The sequence below is a fragment of the Onychomys torridus genome, chromosome 4 (assembly GCF_903995425.1).
Source record: "Onychomys torridus chromosome 4, mOncTor1.1, whole genome shotgun sequence".
Taxonomy (NCBI): Eukaryota; Metazoa; Chordata; class Mammalia; order Rodentia; family Cricetidae; genus Onychomys; species Onychomys torridus.
In genome coordinates, this window is record NC_050446.1 from 144,712,131 (window position 1) to 144,719,733 (window position 7,603).

Genomic DNA, 7,603 nt, shown 5'->3' on the forward strand with positions numbered 1-7,603 from the left:
AGGCCGTGCAGCTAGTCTGGAGACCAAGGGAGCCTAGAGATATGTTTGGCTACAAGCATACCGGCTGATCACAGGAAGCTGCTGCTAGCGGGTGAGAGGTGGGGATGGGGGACAAGGGAGTAGGGGGCTGGAGATGGGGCTGAACCAAATCAGCAGGCTATGCGGACTGTCCTCAGGCTGTTTCAGGCAGCCTTTGGGTTAGGCCCATATTGGTGCCAGGTAATGAGGTACTCTAGAGTTTTGGATCAGGAAAGATTTATTAAGAAATGAACTCTATGCCATACACTCATGACACAGAACAGAGCTGAGATGCTTTCAATGACTCAGCCGCTGCTGATGGAGCCAAACTGCAAGCCAAGCTTCTCTGTCACTTGCTCCCTCTCTGACCACCCAAGAGTGTGCCCTGCAACCCTTGCTCCGCGATTTTAAAAAACACACCCATAAAGACAAAAACGCTCCATCCTATTGGTCATTGGACCAAATGGCAGAATTTCCATAACATGCATGTGTGTGGACATGGTCCAATATATACATTCATGAGCTAACATGCTTCTATTCTACACTTTTCTTAGTGTACAATAAGTCCTGGATATATGCCATGCATGTACCTATTGCTGATCTGCCTGCTCATTTAAGGGACAGTTGGTCAAGACAGCCTGGGGCTTCATAATTTGGTTCAGGATAGGATCACAGCAAAGAGGAAGTTTGTCCCAGGCACATCCTGAGGAGAGAAGGTGAGTCACCTTCAACATTACACTGACCTTCACATGCAGCTCTTTTACACTGTAGAGTCAGTGGGTTTGATGAGGATCCAGGGATGCCTGCATTCATGAACTGCCACCAATATCACACAGCACCCATGCTACCCTCCCATGTGAGGTAACTACAACTAGTTCTTGTATCTTGTTATCTTCTGGAAAAGCCTCACAAGTGTATGATGTTGGTAATAAATGAGACATGACAAAATTCTGTCATGTCTCATTTATTAGCAATACCATATTTATTCTTTTGAATTCAGAAGAATATACAACTCTGAGCAGTCAGCCAGGATGGAGGCAGACAACAGTGTACTGTTCAGCAATATAGGGCTGCTCTGACAACAAATGATATCTTGGTGCTACAGGACAGTACTAACTCTAAGAAGCAGCACAGAGATCAGAAAGCAGCATACCTGGTACACTGTGTGGATTATGGGAGCACATGACTATACTGTAGCTGAATTCCATGCAGAACAAAGAATCAATTCTTTTTATCTAGATACATCCCTAAGTGGATAGGAGGACATGGCATGCTTTACTAAAATAACGTTTCACTTCAAAGGAATAAAGACCTGCAATGTCAATACCTTTTTGACTGTTAACAGGAATATCTATTGATTGTGAAACTCTCCAATGTGTCTTACATTTTCAATTAAATGCATTTATGTCTTTCTTCCCCAGGGAAACTCAGACTCAAATTGTCAGAACTGTGGAGAAGTAAAAGGTGAGATCAGATGAGGATTTTAGAACCATATGTAGCCAGATGTGAATCACTTGGTGCTCTAATATTAGTTATTTTGTCTTTGAAATGAGATCCACACCATCAAAGGTGTGCAATGCTCTAAGGTTTTCTGGTATTTTACTCAATACTCACAAAAAATGCATGAAAGAAAATGCTCCTGTGTGGATTCTCTCTCTCTCTCTCTCTCTCTCTCTCTCTCTCTCTCTCTCTCTCTCTTTCTCTCTCTCACTCGCTCAGGGTTTTAGAAGTTAGTCTAACATGTTAAGGAAGGTCTGGAGAATCAAGAGGGTAATAGGGTGACAGGAAACAGAGAACAGGAGCTATATTTGGGGCCAAAGAAATACATGGGCTAAAATACAGGTTTCTATTAGGGAATTTATTAAGGCAACTCCACGTAGTTAAAAGGGAGGTTTATTTTGGGAGATAGCTTACAACAAGTAAAGGATAGGTAACAGGATCCTGGAGAAGTGAGGTGAAGTCCAGCTGGGTCCTCTGGAGAACTCCACTCAGACTACCATCCAGCATCCAGGATCACTAAGAACCAAGAGAGCTGGCATATCCAAATCTCAGGTCTTAAGGGCTCCTTTCTCAGCCCCACCTCAGGAGAAGGACCTAGGTAGGTGTGACAGTTACCAGAAGCCTCACTGGGGGTAGTACTTCCAGGTCAAAGATGGAACAACTACCCACTACAGGTTTCCAATGATGTATTTCTTCAAGTAGGCCCTTTACCTACTTCTCATCGCCATTGATTATTTATATCATGTTTAGGACTGGTCCATTGATTAGATCAGAGAACTCTCATGATTCTCATGATCCAGTCATCTCTGGAAAAGCCATAACACAAGCTTGTAGTAATATTTTCTTAATAATCACGTATCTACTTCTCAAACACTATTAACAATATAGATAACCTATCAGAGGTTTCTTTAACTTAAGTATCACACTTGAGAAGTGAATAGGCCGGCAAGATCCATGGTATCTGGGAGGCTTACAGTGTGCTCAAGGGAAAATGCTCCAGCCAGAGGAACTGGGATATTCTTGACTCCTGATATTCAGGAAAAGCAGTAAAGATCTCTCTACACTGGCTTACCATGCGGCATTGCTGTGTCCATATTGCTGTTAGTAATACCCGTATGTGGGCTTATGAGAAGACTTATATAGAGATGATTAGATTTGGAAGGTTTTATAATAGGATGAAGGACTGATAGTCTAAATTCCAAATTACTTAAAGTTTCACCTTGTGGCCTAACATCTTAGCTCTTGGCCCCTTAATCTTCTTTCAATACTCTCCTTTATCTGCAGATATCAATAAATCTATTTATAGATATCTTTATCTGTAAATATCTAAATCAATGATACTGTGTCCAGACACAGTTCAGAGTGGTCCTCTTTAAAAAGTTTGGAAGGAATATCCAGATTATGACCCAAGAATCATATCTAGAGGAAGTAGCAGCTGTTTGTTGAAGTTGATTCTTTGGGCTACTCCAGGATCCAAATCCAAAGGGAACTTAAGCTCATCAGGAGATTTGTTAGTCCTTATTTAAGAAGCCACAGATAGAAATCTAAGTAGTCATCTGTATTGAAACTGGAGGAATGTCCAGATCAAACAGATTAATATTTATTGTACATTGTTATGAAGTATGGAGGGACTTATTCTGAGAAATGTATCCCTGTGGGACTTCACTGTGGAGCATCATCACAGGAATTCATAATCTATTTGTTAAATAATAAATAAGTTTTGTCATATTAGAGGACCACTATGTCCATGGCACTGGACATATAGTCTTATATCCAAGGCTGGTTGGAATTTATATAACACCAAGGTTTGCAAAACCAAGCAAAGACAGGTCAGAGAACAAAAGGCAATTATGACAAGAAGCCATTCTGACAATGGCCATTAGTGGACCTCAGCAAACTGAGCAATTATGCACATGAAATAATTGAATGGGACAGTTGGTTCCTAATTTACCTTATTAAACCTTGGGGATGCATAACATGCACTTAAAAAATATGGTAGGAAATGATACTAAATAGTTTGTTATCAAAATATCTCAAAAAATTTACCAAAAGGACAAAGCTTAATGTGAGGCAGGGGCTTATGGATACTGCCATTATGTCCACCTCAGATCAAATGTTGCAAAGTACACTAAAGTAGAGCCAGAAGCATATCATCAGGGAGGAGAGAATGATGGACAAAGGCCCTCAGAGAAAAATTCAGGCTCCTTCACTTCAAGGGTCACATACCTGCTCTTGGACATTCTGGATTTCCACAACCCAGCTCAGATGTAATTCATCATTGTTTTCACTGTACTTGCTGAAAGCATATTCCAGTACTTCTGGTGCCCCCTCTTCCTGCATACTGGATTTCTGTATGCCACCCAGCAGTGTGTCACCCAGTACAGCGTTCAGGTTCACAGCCACCATGTGGGTTGTCAACAGGAGCAATGGAGCATGGAGCAGGCAGGCCATGGTTTTCCTAGACATGAAATTGGATCCCATACTTGATTTAATACAGAAATGAGCCTCAGTCAGGGGGTGATTATAGCCTGGAAATGAGCTTCTTTCTTATCCTGCACTCTCATCCTGCATGACCTCCTTGCCAGTGCCCCATACTCTTTCACACTTGCCCCTCCTTTTCCAGTTTCTTGTTGGGCACCAGATGTAGTAGGAATCTTAAAAGTTCTTATTAATAAAACCAAACCTGAGGCCAGTTATTGGGGTGAATGCTGGAAGATCAGAGAAGCAGAACAAGCCATAGTTTTCTCACCTCACCAGTTCCTTAGCTGGTCTTGTTTCCTCAGACTGCAAGCTTCTGAGTCCTCCTCCACATGAATCTTAGCTGAACTGTGCTGCTCCAAAGCCTGAATACTTCTCCAGTTATGCTTAACTACATGCTTTACTCACTACATGCTTTTTTCTCTTTAGTTCCTGGTCCTCACGCCTTATATACCTTTTTCTATCTGCCCCCACTCCCTAGGATTAAAGGCGTGGGTCACCATGCTTAGCTGTTTCTAGTGGCCTTGAACTCAGAGATCTGGCTAGCTCTGTCTCCCAAGTGCTGGGATTAAAGGTGTGTACCTCCACCACCCAACTTCTGTTATGGCTTACTCTTCCCATTTTCTAGCCACCATTTCTGGCTCTGTTCTAGTGGCTGTCTGTTCTCTGACCCCAGATATGTTTATTTCGGGGAACACACAATATTTCAGGGAACACAATACCCACCACATTTCCCCTGTTTTTGTCTAAAATTTAAAAAAAGGTTATAACTAATACAAGAAAAATCATATCCAATAAGTATATACAATATACACAGTCAAGATTACATTAATGATGTCTAATCCATTAACATTTGACAGATTCAGGTGAAAAACTCCATTATCTATAATAATGTCCAGTCCAGTAACATTTGATAAAACTCAGACAAAAATTTTTCATTACTTATCCTATCTTTTCTTTTCATAATAGATTCAGTAGTCTATCTTTTGTCATTTTTATATCTTCTCCTTTTTCTTTTTAGAGTAGATTCAGTGATCTACCCATTTATCCTATTATTTCTTTGTCCTTTTTCCTCAGGGTAGATTCAGTGATCTACCTCATATCTATTTTCTCTTTTTCCTTTTCTTTCTTTAACAAAACCTCTGAATCTAATCTTCATGTTCAGCTTTTTTCCTGACCATTAACAATTAACAACTTGTAACCAATCATCATAAACAATGACAATATCCAAAACTCATTAAATGACCAAAAACCTCCCATCCCACTTTTTGGGGATGTGGGCGTCATCTTTTTAAAATTACTTCCATCTTTAGGGGATCCTGAAAAGAAAATTTTTGGGTTAATTGTCAAGTCCTGTATCATTTGTCCTGCCGCTGCATAGTGAGAAAGTGCAGGGCTTGTTTCAAGTCCTTGTTCAGGTAGTCTGTCAGGCTGGATCATCTCAGCCAGTCATCTCAAAATTGTCTTGAGCAGTTTGTAGTCCAAAGTCAATCTTTCCATGGTGTTAATGGTTTTACCTTAGTCCATGTGGCATCATCACTGTGGAGTCCCATCATCCTTTTGAAGATTTCAAAGTCACTGTTAGGCAAGATCATGGTTTTTTTTTTTTTTTTTTTTTTTTGTGCCTCCTTTGTGGTTTGGAGTAATCACAGTCTGATAAATGTCTGTCTCTCAGGACCATGAACGTTCTTCCCTAGATGAGAAAATCTTCACAGCAATTTCTCTCCAGCATTTCTCTTGCCAACCTTTTTCAAACTGACCTTTGTCAATGCTTTCTTGTAACATGCTGATCCTGGCAATTCTTCTCTGAACAAGCAGCAGTAAATTCTTTGTTCCAGGTAGCAGCATCACCAAAGTCACCAACACAATGAGAGGCAGCCGGCAACTCGAAGCAGCAGTCACTGTCTCTATGGTTCCACCACTGTTTGTAGCTCAGCCCCGGCCCAAGCTTCTCCTAGGTTGGCCTCAAACTCGGGATCCTCCTGACTCTGCCTCTTTCAGCAAATCTTACCAGCATGGGCCGCCACTACCGGCTGAGTGTAGCTTGGGCCTGAGCTGGGGCTCACAAGGCCACAGGCAAGAGGCTTTTTCATGAATTCGTACCTCAAACGTTGGGTGCCAGATGTAGTAAGACTCTTTAAGATTCCTACTACACTTTGTAGTTCCTCTGTTTACACATTTCCCGAAATGTACCTGGTATCTGGCTCCTCTTCCTTCCCTTTAAGGTACACACCTTAAGGTGTACCGTCAACCCTACTCTTCATCACCTCTGTATCTCCTCTCCTTCTTACTGTCTCACAACTCCAGGCTAACACTTAATGACAACTTGCTCTACAGCAACTTATCCATCCCCTTCTGAGCTTTTCTATGTTGGTCATCTTGTGTGCAAAAGGTGTCACTGTTCTCTGGCTTGCAAATTCCTACATCCTCCAAGATGAACTCTTACTCTCCCTAAAAATATTTTTCTTTGTTGTCTGCAGAAGGCAGAATCATCCAGGGTCAGACTTCAGAACTGCCCATGGAAGGGTGGTATTTCAGGGTATCCAGGAACATTCAGTTGTGCCTTTTTAGGGGGAAATTTTCTTTCACAAACTTCTGAAATAACCATTAATTTGGAGAGTGTTTTTTTTCTTTCTATGACTTATTAGCCCCAGTCATATTCTGTAAAGGAAGTGATCTTGAAGGCTGCTTGGTGGCTTACTCTCTGTCTCTTTTAATTAACTTTTTAAAACCAGAACTCAAGACCATCTGTCCTAAGATTGGTATATGCTCCATCTGAGATGAATCACAGATGAAAAAAAGTAAAAGTACTAGACAGATGGCATAGAGATACAGAGGACTTGATCTTCCAGAAGATTTGAGTTCAGTTCCTGGCATCCAAATCAGGCAAATGACAAATTTTACTTGCCCAGCTAATTGGAACCAACACTTCTGGCTGATAAGGTCACTTGTACTAACTTGAATCTAACCATATATATTTACATAAACAAACACAAACACCTACAAATAATTGAAAATAAGAATTGATCTTTCTTAACACCAATGAAGACAAACAGCAATAGGACTTGTTTGACATGTTACTTGCTCAGAATTGCTCTCATATTTGAAGTGAGTAAAATGATCCCATGATTGCTAATTTTCCCAGGATCCTGATATTGATACTATTGTCCAGGAAGTCCAGGCAAGAACAATGTCTTGCCCAAATGGCTATTTTTGTCAAGGTGAAGATAAATTCTATATGAAGTGTCTTTGATGCCCATCTTCCTCTCTGAAGTAAATTGGTGCTGCCAGGAGCAGACATGTCTCACTGTCCAGAAAGTGTAAATTTTTAAAAATATTTTAGATGCCATATTCTGTAGTTCTTTAAGTATCTGAAGATTTCCTATCTATCTGAACAATATCTATGTATATCTAGAAGACTTAACTAACATGGCTACAAGTATGATTATCATAGATGACTAATTATTAATCTATTTTAATTATCCATTACAATTTTAAATGAGCTGTACAAACATAATACCTTAAACAGAGTAGAAATACACACAGTATAACAAAATTAACTTTAAGTTTGTATCAATAGACTAAAGTCTATACCAATGTAAAACAT

The 7,603-nt window shown here is 40.3% G+C and overlaps 1 pseudogene; it reads right to left on the reverse strand.

Annotated features, from left to right (window-relative positions):
• Nucleotides 1-608: 608 nt before the first annotated feature.
• On the reverse strand, nt 609-3,969 carry LOC118581384 (annotated as a pseudogene).
• Nucleotides 3,970-7,603: the final 3,634 nt, after the last annotated feature.